This window comes from Microtus oregoni, unplaced genomic scaffold, assembly GCF_018167655.1.
Source record: "Microtus oregoni isolate MIOR12 unplaced genomic scaffold, Mior012 000009F_ref0000495, whole genome shotgun sequence".
NCBI lineage: Eukaryota > Metazoa > Chordata > Mammalia > Rodentia > Cricetidae > Microtus > Microtus oregoni.
Genome location: NW_024543068.1, coordinates 34,815,427 through 34,828,794, shown reverse-complemented (window position 1 = coordinate 34,828,794; position 13,368 = coordinate 34,815,427).

Sequence of the window (13,368 nt, the reverse complement as noted above, 5' to 3'; positions counted from 1 at the left end):
ACTCAGGACCTTTGTAAGAACAGTCAGTGCTCTTAACCTCTGAGCCATCTCTCCAGCTCCCTTCTATTAACTTTTAATTTATTTGGGAGTAAATAACATCTTTAGGATGCTGGGTCGATCGAAACAGAAAAAAATTCAGTTTGTTTATCCTGTCACCTATAGTCCTTATGAAAATCTCAATGGTTTTCTTCGTTCAGATTGTACAGTTAAGTTCCTCACAGCTTTTGTGTGTTTGCTGTTATAAATAAAACTTTTGTGCTTTCATTGCATGCCAACTTCATTTACTTAATATTTCGAAACAGCTTTAAATGTCTTCCTAGAATGTAGGAAGCTTCTGTTTTCCTCTTGTCTCCAGAATAGACTCCTGTGATGTTTTCTGACCATACTTTATTGAATCATAGAATCCATCCTCCAGGAAGACAAGAAAATTGCCCTTTATGGTTGGACTCATTGACATGTTTAACTGGTTTGGATAAGCATCTTTAACTCAGACTGGAACTACAACATTGGTAATTCTGATCTCAGCCTTCCAACTCCAGGAGTCACACAAACCACTTCCAGGCATGGTCTTTGTTTTGTTTTGAGACAGAGTCTCTGTAGTATGAATAATAAAAATTCAGAAAAAGATATTGGGGTTCAAGTTGAAGATCAGAAAAGCAAAACAGTCAAGCCACTAGAGAAGTAGAGAAGTCTTGCCTCTACCAAGACTGGGTGACTGCAGACCGAGCCCTGAACCTCTGTCTCCTGCCGTTTTACATTCCCCATTAGTGCTGGGATTAAAGGCGCGTGATTCCCGAGTACTGGGATTAAAGGTGTGAACCACTAACACCTGGATCTGTTTCTGCACTCATCTTGTGTAGCCCAGGGTGGCCTTGAACTCAGAGCGATCCATCTGCCTCTGTCTCCCGAATCCTGGGGTTAAAGGTGTGTGACATCTCTTCCTGAGCTTTAGTTACTTAGTTTTACCTTCTGATCTTTAGACAACCTTTATTTGTTAAGACATAAAACATCACCGTAGGATCTCTATATAACCTAGCTGTTTTGGAGCTTGCTATGTAGACCAGGCTGCCCTCAAATTCACAGAGATCCATAGGCTTGGTTTTTTGAGAATTGTTCCCCACCTCTATACTGTCATGAGTACAGATACTTGGATGCCTCATATTCTAGATGGCTTAGTCAAAGGTTAGCCATTTTATGCTCACTTCATATCTATCTATCACTTCATTAACTGAACAAGAGGGGCTGGAGAGATGGCTCAGAGGTTAGAGCACTGGCTCATCAGCCAGAGGACATGGGTTCAATTCCCAGCACCCACATGGTGGCTCACAACTGTCTGTAACTCCACACCTGACACCCTAATACACACATGCAGGCAAAAACACCAATGCACATTAAATAAATAAAAAGAAAAGAAGAAACCAACCCCTGTCTGTGAAAAAGTACCCCACAGCCTAGTTGCTGAAGTGTGTGTGTGTGTGTGTGTGTGTGTGTGTATGTATATGTATGAACAAAAGCTCAACACACTGTGAGCAACAGTCATGCATGGAATGCACATACACACATGCAAACACAGGCCACTTCTGCTTTTTTTCTCTTCTTTTTTCTTCTTGAGGATCTCAGACTGATCTCAAGCTCACTGTGTAGCTGAGGATAATTTTTTGTTTTTTTTTTTTTTTTTTTTTTTTTTTTTTTTCGAGACAGGGTTTCTCTGTGGCTTTGGAGCTCGTCCTGGAACTAGCTCTGTAGACCAGGCTGGTAGCTGAGGATAATTTTGAGTGTGTGTGTTTACATGTGCCTGTGTGCAATGTGTGAAGGCAGAAGGTTGACTTCAGGTGTCTTCCTCTATCATTCTCTTCCTTATTTTAAAGCTTTATTTAGTGTATATATGGGGATGTGTGTTGTGGAGCATATGTGAAGACCTGAGGACAACTTTTGGGAGTTGGACCTCTCCTACCATCTGGCCTGGGGATTGAACAAAGGTCAGTAAGCTTGGCAGCAAGTGTTTTGTACCCCCTGAGCCATCTCGACATCCACACATAGTCTGTTGAAGTTGGATAATGTTGACTTAGAACTTGATTGTTTGATCGGTCTGTGTCCTGGAGCAAATGCAAAATTACTTTTTCTAGATGTCAAGCATGTTGTCCTCAGTCCTTTTTGACTTACTTTTAGGGTGGGGCTGCAAGGTAATTTCCTATGTAGTCATTTAGGCCTTTGAACTCAGTTTCCCTAAGACATTATCTGTCTTCAGCCCTACTCAGAGTGAAAGCATATGATTCAGCACTGAACATGCAGCTTGGAACAGTGTGTTCTATACTTAGGGATTATGACCTGTTACTCAGAGTTGCAACCAGTCTGAACAAAATTCCACTGTGATGTACATTTAAACAAGTCATGAATTTCTGAGGCAGGCGAGTGATTATATATATATATATATATATATATATATATATATATATACAAAATTTTGCAGAAGGGGGGCTGGAGAGATGGCTCAGTAGTTAAGAGCATTGCCTGCTCTTCCAAAGGTCCTGAGTTCAATTCCCAGCAACCACATGGTGGCTCACAACCATCTGTAATGAAGTCTGGTGCCCTCTTCTGGCCTGCAGGCATACACGTAGAAAGAATATTGTATACATAATAAATAAATAAATATTTAAAAAATCCAGAGTTCTTAAAAAAAATTTTTTTGCATAAGGGCTAGTTCAGAACTACCAGTGCATATCTGCAGGACCATACTGCAGAGGTTTGATGGGAGAAGCCAGCTTAAAGTCAAGTCTTTCGCCTTCTTGGGCGCTCACTTCAGCCTTTCCAGCATCAGGTTGTGGCCACAGGATTGGGTTCTGCAGTGTCTATGGATAAAGGAGATGTGTTCTCAGGCTGGAACGTGAAAGTCCACACGTGGTTCTCAGCATGTCCTCCTTCACTTCTGTGGTGACTTCAGTGGACATGTGATCTAGAGTGCAAAGTCACAGAACGAAAATATTCAGGATCTCTGGGTAACCATCTAGAAGAAAATCACCAAAGACGGCCAGATTAACTTGGGAAATGAAAGATAAGCTTTTTTTTTGGTCTAAAATTACAGAAGTTTGTGGATTATTTATTATTATAGCATCTTACTATAATTTAGTTCAAAGTAATATGTCATTTATTTATTTATTCATTCATTTATTTTCGAGACAGGATCTTTCTGTGTAGCCCTGGCTATCCTGAAACTAGCTATATAAATCATGTTGGCATCGAACTCACAGATATCTGCCTGACTCTGACTCCTGAGTGCTGCAATTAAAACACCTGGTGTAATAATGAGTTTTTAGGAGTTGTTTAATTATGGAACCCACATAGGTAAGTTTATCTCCAATTCTATGTATTCACTATGATTTTCAAAGTACACGTATCCAGGGCTGGAGAGATGGCTCAGAGGTTAAGAGCACTGACTGCCCTTCTGGAGGTCCTGAGTTCGATTCCCAGCAACCACATGGTGGCTCACAACCATCTGTAAGGAGATCTGGTGCCCTCTTCTGACCTGTAGGCATGGAGGCTGAACACTGTGTACATAATAAATAAATAAATCTTTAAAAAAAAAGTACACGTATCCATCAGTCAGCAGATAAACATTCCATGAAGTGGCTCATGGCTATAATGCCAGCACTTGGGAGGCTGAAGGGTTCCAGGATAGCCTGGGCTACATTGTTAAGATCTAGGCTAGTGTGGGCTAAGAGTGAGACATTGTTTCAAAGCAATGAAGCAAATAAGACTATATTTGGATATAGTTCATGTGCCTTCCAGGGTGATGATTCATAAATTGGTATTGGAAAGGGATAACCAGTTTTGTTGTAACTCTGGGAGGCTGTAGTTAATTAAGTTCTTTACTGGAAACTGGATACTTAGAGATGACAAATAAATAGGCTGCTTTTGTAGTGCTGATAGTGAGCCTGGAGTCACACACACATGCACGTGCACGTAAACACATGCTCACGTGCACACACATGTGCACCATTCAACTGAATTTTGACTGCCTTCGACTCTGCTCTTCAGTTCTCCGAGGTAATCAATCACATTGTTCAAGTTGAATAGAGACCAGGCCAGTACAAACCTCTAATTCTAGCTACCCAAGGCTGAGGCAGGAGGATTGCAAGTTCAAAGACTGCTTGGGCTACAGAGAAAGTTAAGATCAGTCTGGGAAACTTAGTGAGACCCTGTCTCAAAATAAAAAGTGAAAAAGGAAAGGGACTGGGCGGTTCAGTGGTCGAGGATGTTTCCAAGAGTGAGCCAGGCCCTTGGGTTCAGTATCAGGTAGCACAAAAAGACAAAAAATTGTTTTTTCTGTTTTGGGAATTACAAGAACAAGGCATTGAAAGGGAATGCCCCCTTTGGGCTCAGGTCTTTGAACATTTGGTCACCAGTTACTGCTGCTGTTTGGGCATTTTAGGTGGTTTAGTCTCGCTAGAGGAAATAAGACATTGGAGGCTGGTTTTGAGCCTAAGAAACCTCAATTTGTTCTCTCTGCTTCCTGCTTGCCATGGAAGATGGGCACTCTCGGCTTCCTGCTCCTGTCACCCTGCCTGCCATGTGCTGTGTTGCCTCCCCACAATGTGGATACTTTCTATCTGCTACTGGACGCCAGAATAAGCTTCCTTCTGTGAGTCGCCTTGATCATGGTGTCTGTCAACGCAACAGAAGAGTCGCTAAACACAAAGCTAAACTCTTCTGATGCTTTAAGATTTTCTGTCATTTTAATTTATTCTGTAATTGGTAAGAATTTTGATTACAGATCAAGGCTAATTTTGTTAATAAAGCTTAATTTACTTATATATTTTTAGTTTTTATTTTTAGTTTGAAACAGCCCTGTAACTTAGACTGCCCTTGAACTCAACTGTGTGTAGTAATAAGAGCGGCAGCGGGGCTGCGTCCCTGGCACCCCAGCTGCCTGGCTAGCTTATGCCCCGAAATAACAACACACAAACTGTATTCATTTAAACACTGCTTGGCCCTTTAAGCTCTAGCCCTTACTGGCTAATTCTGATATCCCGATCAACCCATCTCTAATAATCTGTGAGAACCGGTCTTACCGGGAAGATTCTAGCCTAGTCCATCCTGGGTCGGAGCTTCATGGCGTGTGTCTGCCCGGGAGCGGGGCATGGTGTCTCTGCTCCAGCGAGCAGAGCTGTCCAGTCTGAGCTCACTTCCTCTTCCTCCCAGCGTCTGAGCTCACTTCCTCTTCCTCCCAGCGTTCTGTTCTGTTTACTCCTCCCACCTATCTTCTAACCAATAAAATGGGCCAAGGCAGTTCCTTTATTAGCCAATGACCTTCCTCCATCAACTGTGTTGCTGAGAATGGCCTTGATTCTTTGATCCTCTTCCCTCCATCTAACACGCTGGCATTGCAAGTATGCGCCATTATGCCTGGCTAACTGAAGCTGTTTTGTTCTGGTTCTCTCTCTCTCTCTCTCTCTCTCTCTCTCTCTCCCTTCCTTCCTCCCTCCTTCTCTCTTTTTCTTTTTCCTTCTCTCACTTTCTCTATCTTTTTCCTTCTTTCTTTCCTTTCTTTTTTTCAAGACAGTTCTTACTGTCCTGGACCTTGCTTTGTAGACCAGGCTGGGCTCAAACTGAGAGATTCAACTACCTCTGCCTACACAGTGCTGGGATTAAAGGTGTGTGCTACCATAGCCTAGCACCTGCCACTACTTCCTTAGAAGCCAAGCTAGCTGGAGTGCTGGGATGTAGGTAAAAGCAGGTAAGTGACCAGGCAGTGTTTTGGGACCAGAATGGGTTATGAAAATTATTTTTGAAGAAATGACATATTAAAGCAATTAGGTTTATAAATGTATTTTGATTAAACATTTTGAGTTTAACAGGTGACTTTTAGTTCACAGTTCTTTTTTCTTTTTTGGGGGCGGGTAGATTTTTGTTTGTTTGTTTGTTTGTTTTTTTGAGACAGGGTTTCTCTGTGTAACAGTCCTAGCTGTCCTGGAACTAGCTCTTGTAGACCAGGCTGACCTAGAACTCACAGAGATCTGACTGCCTCTGCCTCCTGAGTGTTGGGATTAAAGGCATGTGCTACCAAGGAGGGTAGATTTTTTGAGGCAGGGTTTCTCTGCACAGCCATGGCTGCCCTGGAACTTGCTCTTAGACCAGGTTGGCCTCGAACTCAGAAATCTGTCTGCCTCTGCCCGAGTTCTTGACTCAGGACCAAAAACCTTAAAACGTATCTGTTGGAGCATTTTCAACTTTGAACTAGTTCAAGGGCTCAAAGGTACCCTTTATTGGAGTTTAATCTTACAAATATTAAGAGACAAAGATATATTAAATTTGCATTCAATGATCTTATGTTTTAAGTATTTCTTCAGTTCTGCTAAAGGATTAACAAACCTGTGAACAGAATAGACAAAGTTAAGAATTCTCTATCTAATTTAGATAAAATAGAATTTATATTGAAAGTTAACTTTAAAATGCCTTGGGACTGTTGTGTGTGGAATAGTGGTAGTGGATATGCAGCTGTATGTTCATTAAAATTCACAGAACTATATCCTTAGATCACATAGAATTAACTACGATCTGCACATCAACTAAGACAACAGAGGAACTCGAGATGAAACGTAGGTTGTGAGAAGGAAATTCAAATATATTACAATTGTATGATATCACCATTTTGACAGAGTGGAGAAGCAGGGGACTGACCTAAATTATTTTGTAAAAATGAAATTAGACATTGCAGGGCAAAACAGAAAGGAGAGCAGGTGAACACCTCAATGTTAAATAAATTTTCTTTGCTTGTTTTGTTTTGTTTCCGAGACGGGGTTTCTCTGTACATCTCTAGCTGTCCTAGAACTCACTCTGTAGACCAGGCTGGCCTCGAACTCACAGAGATCCCTTGCCTCTGCCTCCCTGAGTGCTGGGATTAAAGGGGTGCGGTAACACCGCCAGCTTTCACTGGTTAATTTGTTCAGTATGGACATCAGCTGTCGGCTCTGAAACTCTACACATAGTGGAGCACAAGTAGGTGAAAATCTTGAAGCTAATGATCTGGGTTTCTTCCCATCAGAGAACCTTCTGATAATCCTCAGGAGTGAAGCAAAACGCTCCTGGGAAGCGGGCTGGAGCTAGTAATTCTCCTCACGTGAATAGGGCAGGAGGAGGAAGCAGCTGCTTTACTTTGGAGATGTCTGGAAGACATGGCTTCAGTCAAGTGATCAAAGTTAGTGACGTCAAGTGACATGACGTATGTATTGTGTGTAACCGTTGAGATGCTGTTCTGTGGGTGTCTGTCCTTCTCCCCAGAAAGCCCCAAGCGGCCCCAAGTAAGGAACCTTCCAAAGCGTTAAGATCAGTGTAGACCAAAAGCCTTATAGAGAATTGAGGAGGCATAACACCCAATACAATGTCTCAAGTGCTGGGATTAAAGGCATGTGCCATCACGGCCTGGCTTAATTTTTCTATTTTTACTGTATAAGTGTGATGTCCATCTCTGATATCAGTGGTTAAAAAAAAAGCCTGGATTGTGGCACATGTTTGCAACCTTAGTTCTGGAGAGGCAGAGACAAGGGCCATGGATTTAACGGACAGCCACCCAGGCTAATCAGTAAGTCCCTAATCCCAGCAAGAGACTGCCTCAGAAACAGGTATACACATGCATACGCATACATGTGCACACACACACACACACACACACACACACACTAACAATAATAAAAACATAAGGTTAAAATACGTAAAAAGCTCATGAGGAATTACACAGGAGGTTGGTTTCTGCCGGCACACACATGGACACACACATGTATTCACACTCACAAGTTCTATAGCGTGTGGTTTCTAGGGACATATGTGGACACTACAACAGTTGTTGTTGGTGATGTGTATACGTGGGGCCAGGATAGCAGGAGGAAATGGAGCAGGTGTTTTGGAGAGAATGATAGAAGAATTTCTTCAGTGTTGCTCCTTGCCGCTGACCAGGTCTTTGGTCTTTGCATTTTGAGATAGTTTCTTATGTAATCTAGGGGGACTTCGAACTGTGCATCTCAGGCTGGCCTTAAACTCCTAATCCTCCTGTCTCTGCTTCCCAAATGACTGTGTGCATGCACACCACCGCAACTGGGCAGGCATTACTGCAGTGTTTGTTAATCAGAGGGCTTTCCATAGTTTTGCTTCCTAGATGTTTAGACTTTTCTGTTGCTGCTAACATCAATATAATAACAAAGACAAATATTGAAAAAGCAGACCTGCCGTGCGGTGGTCTTGTACCACCAACAACCAGTTTTTTTCACTTTTTACAAATGTAAAAATTTAATAAAAAAAAAGATTACTTGGTTCTTTTTTTAAATGTGAGATAGCAGGGGGCCATCCAATAATTCAGGATTTTATTTAGTCATAAGTTATGACCTATTCCCAAAAAGAAATCTACTTATTTACTCATCCATCTCTGCATTATTTCAGTAAAAAATATTAAGTACTAATATTTATGAGATTTTATTTGAGTCCTGAAGAATAAGTAGGATCTAGAAATGCAGTCATATTAAAAAAAATAGAGATCATATCACCTGCTTCCTTAAAACTTTGTATGGCTTTCTTTTCTACATCAACCCCCCCCCCCCCCACTCCACACTTCCACAGCTCATTAGGATCCCATTATGACTGCATTGCTGTCTGGCTTCTATTTACTTTCCTCTCCATTCCCACCTACCTTCATGCTTTCTGGGTATGCATGCTTATGACTGTGTTTGCGATGCTGAACTGAACTCAGGACTTAGTGTATGCTGTGTAAGTACTCTACCCCTGAGCCATATCGCAGCCCTCCCTTCACATTTACTGACTATACAATCATTCCGTGGGGCTGGTTCTATGACACTCCCTCTCCAACAGAGTGCATTTTACATATAAGCCACATATAAAATGGTATAATATTGACAGATAGCCAACATACATCCTCCCCCATATACTTTATCATGTCTAAATCCATTATAATTCCTAAAGCAATGTAAATGGTGTACAAATAGTTGCTGTATAGCCTTGTTTAGAGAATGACAAGGGGAGAAAAAGCCTGTATATGTTAAGAGGTATAACTTAGCCAGGCAGTGGTGGTGCACACCTTTAATCTCAGCACTAGGGAGGCCAAGGCAAGCAGATGAGTTCAAGGCCAGCCTGGTCTATTAGAGCTAGTTCCAGGACAGGCTCCAAAGCGACAGAGAAACCCTGTCTTGAAAAACAAAACAAAACAAAAAAAGAAGTATAACTTACAATCAAAAGCAGGTCTGTGAACTGTAGATGGCCTAGATGTTCAGAGCACTGGCTGTTCTTGCAGACGACCAGGGTTCAGTTCCCAGTAAGTACCCACATGGTCGTTTAGAGATCTAAGCCCTCTTCTATAATCTGTGGGCACCAGTTGTGCACATGGTATACATACATACATACATACATGCATGCATTCAAAAACACATACATAAAATATAAGTAAATAAATCTTTTTTTGAAAAGCAGGTTCCTCCTTTAAAAGAGATGAGATAGGCTCATGGTCACAAACAGCCATGATGAGGCCCCACAGGGACACAGACCTTCAGGTCTGCCTTTTCGCTTGATCTCCAAGAACAAAGGGAGTTTCTTCTGATACGTCGAGATTTCTGAGGTGGAGGAGTATATCCCATACTACATGGCCTAGTCTGCATGCTAGAAGAAAGGAAGGCACTGTTAAAGGTGAGCTATGGGTTCATGGATTGACTCAGTGAGGTAAAGGTGCTTGCCACACAAGCCTAACGCTTGAATTTGATCCCAGAATCCGTAGTGAAAGGAGAGAAAAGAAGCCTGAAAGTTGTCCCATGACCTCTATGTGCATGTCCACACACACACACACACACACACACACACACACACACACACACACTTAAAACAAACTGACTACAGTTCAAGGCTTGGGTCTTGACAGTACACAAGAAAGGAATCACAGCCTGCTTGTGTTTTCTTTGTCCTTTCTAGCCCACTCTTCAATCTGTCACTATACTTTATGCCCCCAGAATGCAGCTGCTTCAAAGGGCTCCCTGTTTTGCCAGTTCTGCTGGTTTTGGTCTATGGAAAGCGCTGTTAGAATAGCAAAAGACCATGAAGAATGAGGTGCTCTTGACTGAGATTCACTGACGTTTCTGAAGGCTTGCAGTTCCTTCCAGTTTGGCAGGCATCTCCTGTAGCTCTCGCCAAGCAAGTTGCCTGAGGATGCTCCCATCCCTGTTCTCCCCTTTAACCTAGTCTTCACCTTTGTAAACTGTCCCTTTAGAATCCTCACATGTATCTATCAACCCTTCAATCAGAATGTCTATTCATTTCCTATTGGTAGAAACAAAACGCAAACCAGGTAATGGTGGCACATGCCTCTGATTGATGTGGGATTTCCCTCTGTATGCTGTGAATACCATTAATGAATAAAGAAAACTGCCTTGGCGTGTTGATAGGACAGAACTTAGGTAGGTGGAGAAAACTAAACTGAATGCTGGGAGAAAGAAGGGCAGAGTAATATATTTAAATAATAGAGTTTCTGTTGAGCATCTGGGACCAAGAAGTGGCTTCCTCTAACAAATTGGTGTGCCAATGTAGTGAACTAAATCTACATAAAACCGGAGAAAGCTTAAAAAGGAATCATAGACACAAAATATGTCTGGTAGTAGCATTTTCTTGGGTGGGCTCTGTTTGCTAGAAGCAAGCAGAGACATGTCTCCTTCAAGAGAGGTTTTTCTGATTCAGCGGTAGCAGCAAAAAAGCCGCACTGTTTTGAAATGGCTGTGGCTTCCTAGGCCATGCTGCCAGTGAACTCTGTTAAGGTCCGTCTATGGAGCATTTAAATGGGGTTTGTAAACAGAGTGCCACAACTTGCTTAATGGCAACATAGACTGGCTGTGTGCCTAAGAATGGGACTGTGAGCATGGCTCTCAGAGGCAGCAAACAGCTCCACCATGCTGGACTGGGCAGGGCAAGCAGGCAGTGCCATAATTCCCCTAGCAATGGTGTTGCTTAAGTTCATAAGAAGGGCTTAGCATTTTAAGAAACACTTCTGGTCAGAAAATAATTACAGATACACAATAAAGACAAATTCAGATGGACAAGACCCAAGACCTTTAAATGGGTCATATTGTTGAACAAATGTACATAGGCTTGGGAGAGAGAAGATAAAGAGAAAAAAAAAGTACAGAGAGTCATAGATTAAAAGGAGTAAAGGAAAATAAGCCATGTAAAGATGGAAAATTCACAGAGAGTCTGGATTATGTATATTATTGGGTTTTCTTTGAATTTTTTGACTGAAGAGAGACATTTGATTCTGGGGATTAGTAAGCTAAACCAATATATATACATTAAAGGTATTTTGCCTTCAAAATATGGATCTAAGGATATGTTGCTTTGGAAAAGAGGTTCTTCTTTTGTTTCCACAGAGGATGAGAGCCTGTGGAATCCTTCCAGACTAATGTGGTTTGATGAAACAAGACACCCTTAAAGGTCGCCATGAGCACCCCCCAAAATTACTTCACCCAACAAAAAGCAGGAAGCAGTTTGGAGAAGAACTATGCCCATATTCCCAAATATTGTTTGAAAATGTTTCTTTACATTAAAGAGGGATATGCTATAGAGATTTGCATTGGTATGGATCTTGGTTTTTTGATACAAATTTAAGATCAATTTTGTTATATGTATATTTCTGCTCTTGATTAAGGTATTGTGTTTGTGCAGCTCATTTAAAAATGTAATGTACAATTAAGAAATATAAGTTAATAGATAATCATCTATAATAGTCAAGTGCATAGTCATGTTAGATTTTCTAAATTACAGACCTGTGTTTCAGATAGATAGGTATTCTTCAAACCTCTCAAAGACTACAGAATATGGCATTTAAAATGTTTAAGAAGTTAGGACTTATGACAATGAGACACATCTGCTCCTGGCAGCACCAATTATTTCAAGAAGAAAATGGGCATTGAAGAGGCTCCTTATGGAGTTGGTTTGCTATTTGGGCAAGAAACTGCTCTTGCCTGGACTGTTTGATGAATTGGACATGGAGATCCCACAGAGAAATGACTGCTGAACTTGCCTAAAGGTGAGAAAATCCTTCGGGGTTTCTGCTTCATGAAAGAGTCTGCTAGACATTCTGCAGGACACAGAAGAAAGTGACTGACAAACTGCTAATATAAGTGGAACTGTCTTTGAAATTTCTTGCTTCGTGAGAAAGTCTGCCGGATACTATAGGCCTGTAGGCTGAAGATGGATGCCCCAACAGTACAGAAGAACTTTGGGTGACTGTCCAGGCAGCAAGATGTCTCTGTAAATTTTGGAGTTTTGTGTAGGCCCATATTTCTATATGGTGTGGCAGCCAGGCTCTAAAGCCATAGGCCCCACTGAGAAGGTCATGTAGCCCTGCAGACAGGCTGTCACTGCCCTAACAAAGGGTCAGGATGATGTTGTTCTTTCTTTTGTAATTTGGAGGATGCCTGATAGAGATGCTAATTGAAGCCTACATGGCAGCTAGCATACACAGCAGACAGGTAGATGCCAAAACGCCATTCACCTGGTTACCTAGGAGACAGAATGCTGGTGTAGTTCCCGCTCAGTTTATGTGTTGGTCTAAAAGCTGTTTGGAGAATAAACGAGAGAAATTCTTCAGAATGTAAATTCAGGACTTCAGGAGGGACCACTGAGAATCTCCCTCTACACCAGTGAGTCGTGTCTTTATTTCCGTCTCCTCCACACCGGTCCAGAGAGATAGTTTATGTTGGGGTCTGGTCAAGAGAAATAATTTATAGTCTGGGCTAGCACCAGGCCCCAACAGTTTTGGAAGTTGCTTACAATGCACTTCCTGTTTACCTAGGTAATATTATATCCTTCTGGAGTCTTTGATAGAGTTGAAGAATTGATAGTTATAGCTTTCCTTAGATAGGATAAAAGATAAAGTAGATATAACTATAATTCTTGCTTAATACCTGTTTTGTTGTGTGTAATTAAACTTCCCTTTTTATTTAACAGAAAAGGGGAGGTGATGTGGAATTTCCCTCTGTATACTGTGAATACCATTAATGAATAAAGAAAACTGCCTTGGCCTGTTGATAGGACAGAACTTAGGAGGCAGGAAAAACTCAGTCCTGGGAGAAATAAGGGCAGAGTCATGAGAAGCCCTGTAGCCCCGTTGGAGACAGACGCTGGGAACTTTACCCCGTAAGCCACAGCCTCATGGCAATACACAGATTACTAGAGATGGGTTAAATTAAGATGTAAGAGTTTTCCAGTAAGAGCTAATGGACCAAGCAGTGATTTAAATAATATAGTTTCTGTGTGATTATTTTGGGGCTGAGCAGCCAGGACCAAGTGGCCTCCTCCAACATCTAATCCCAGCACTTGGGTGGGAGG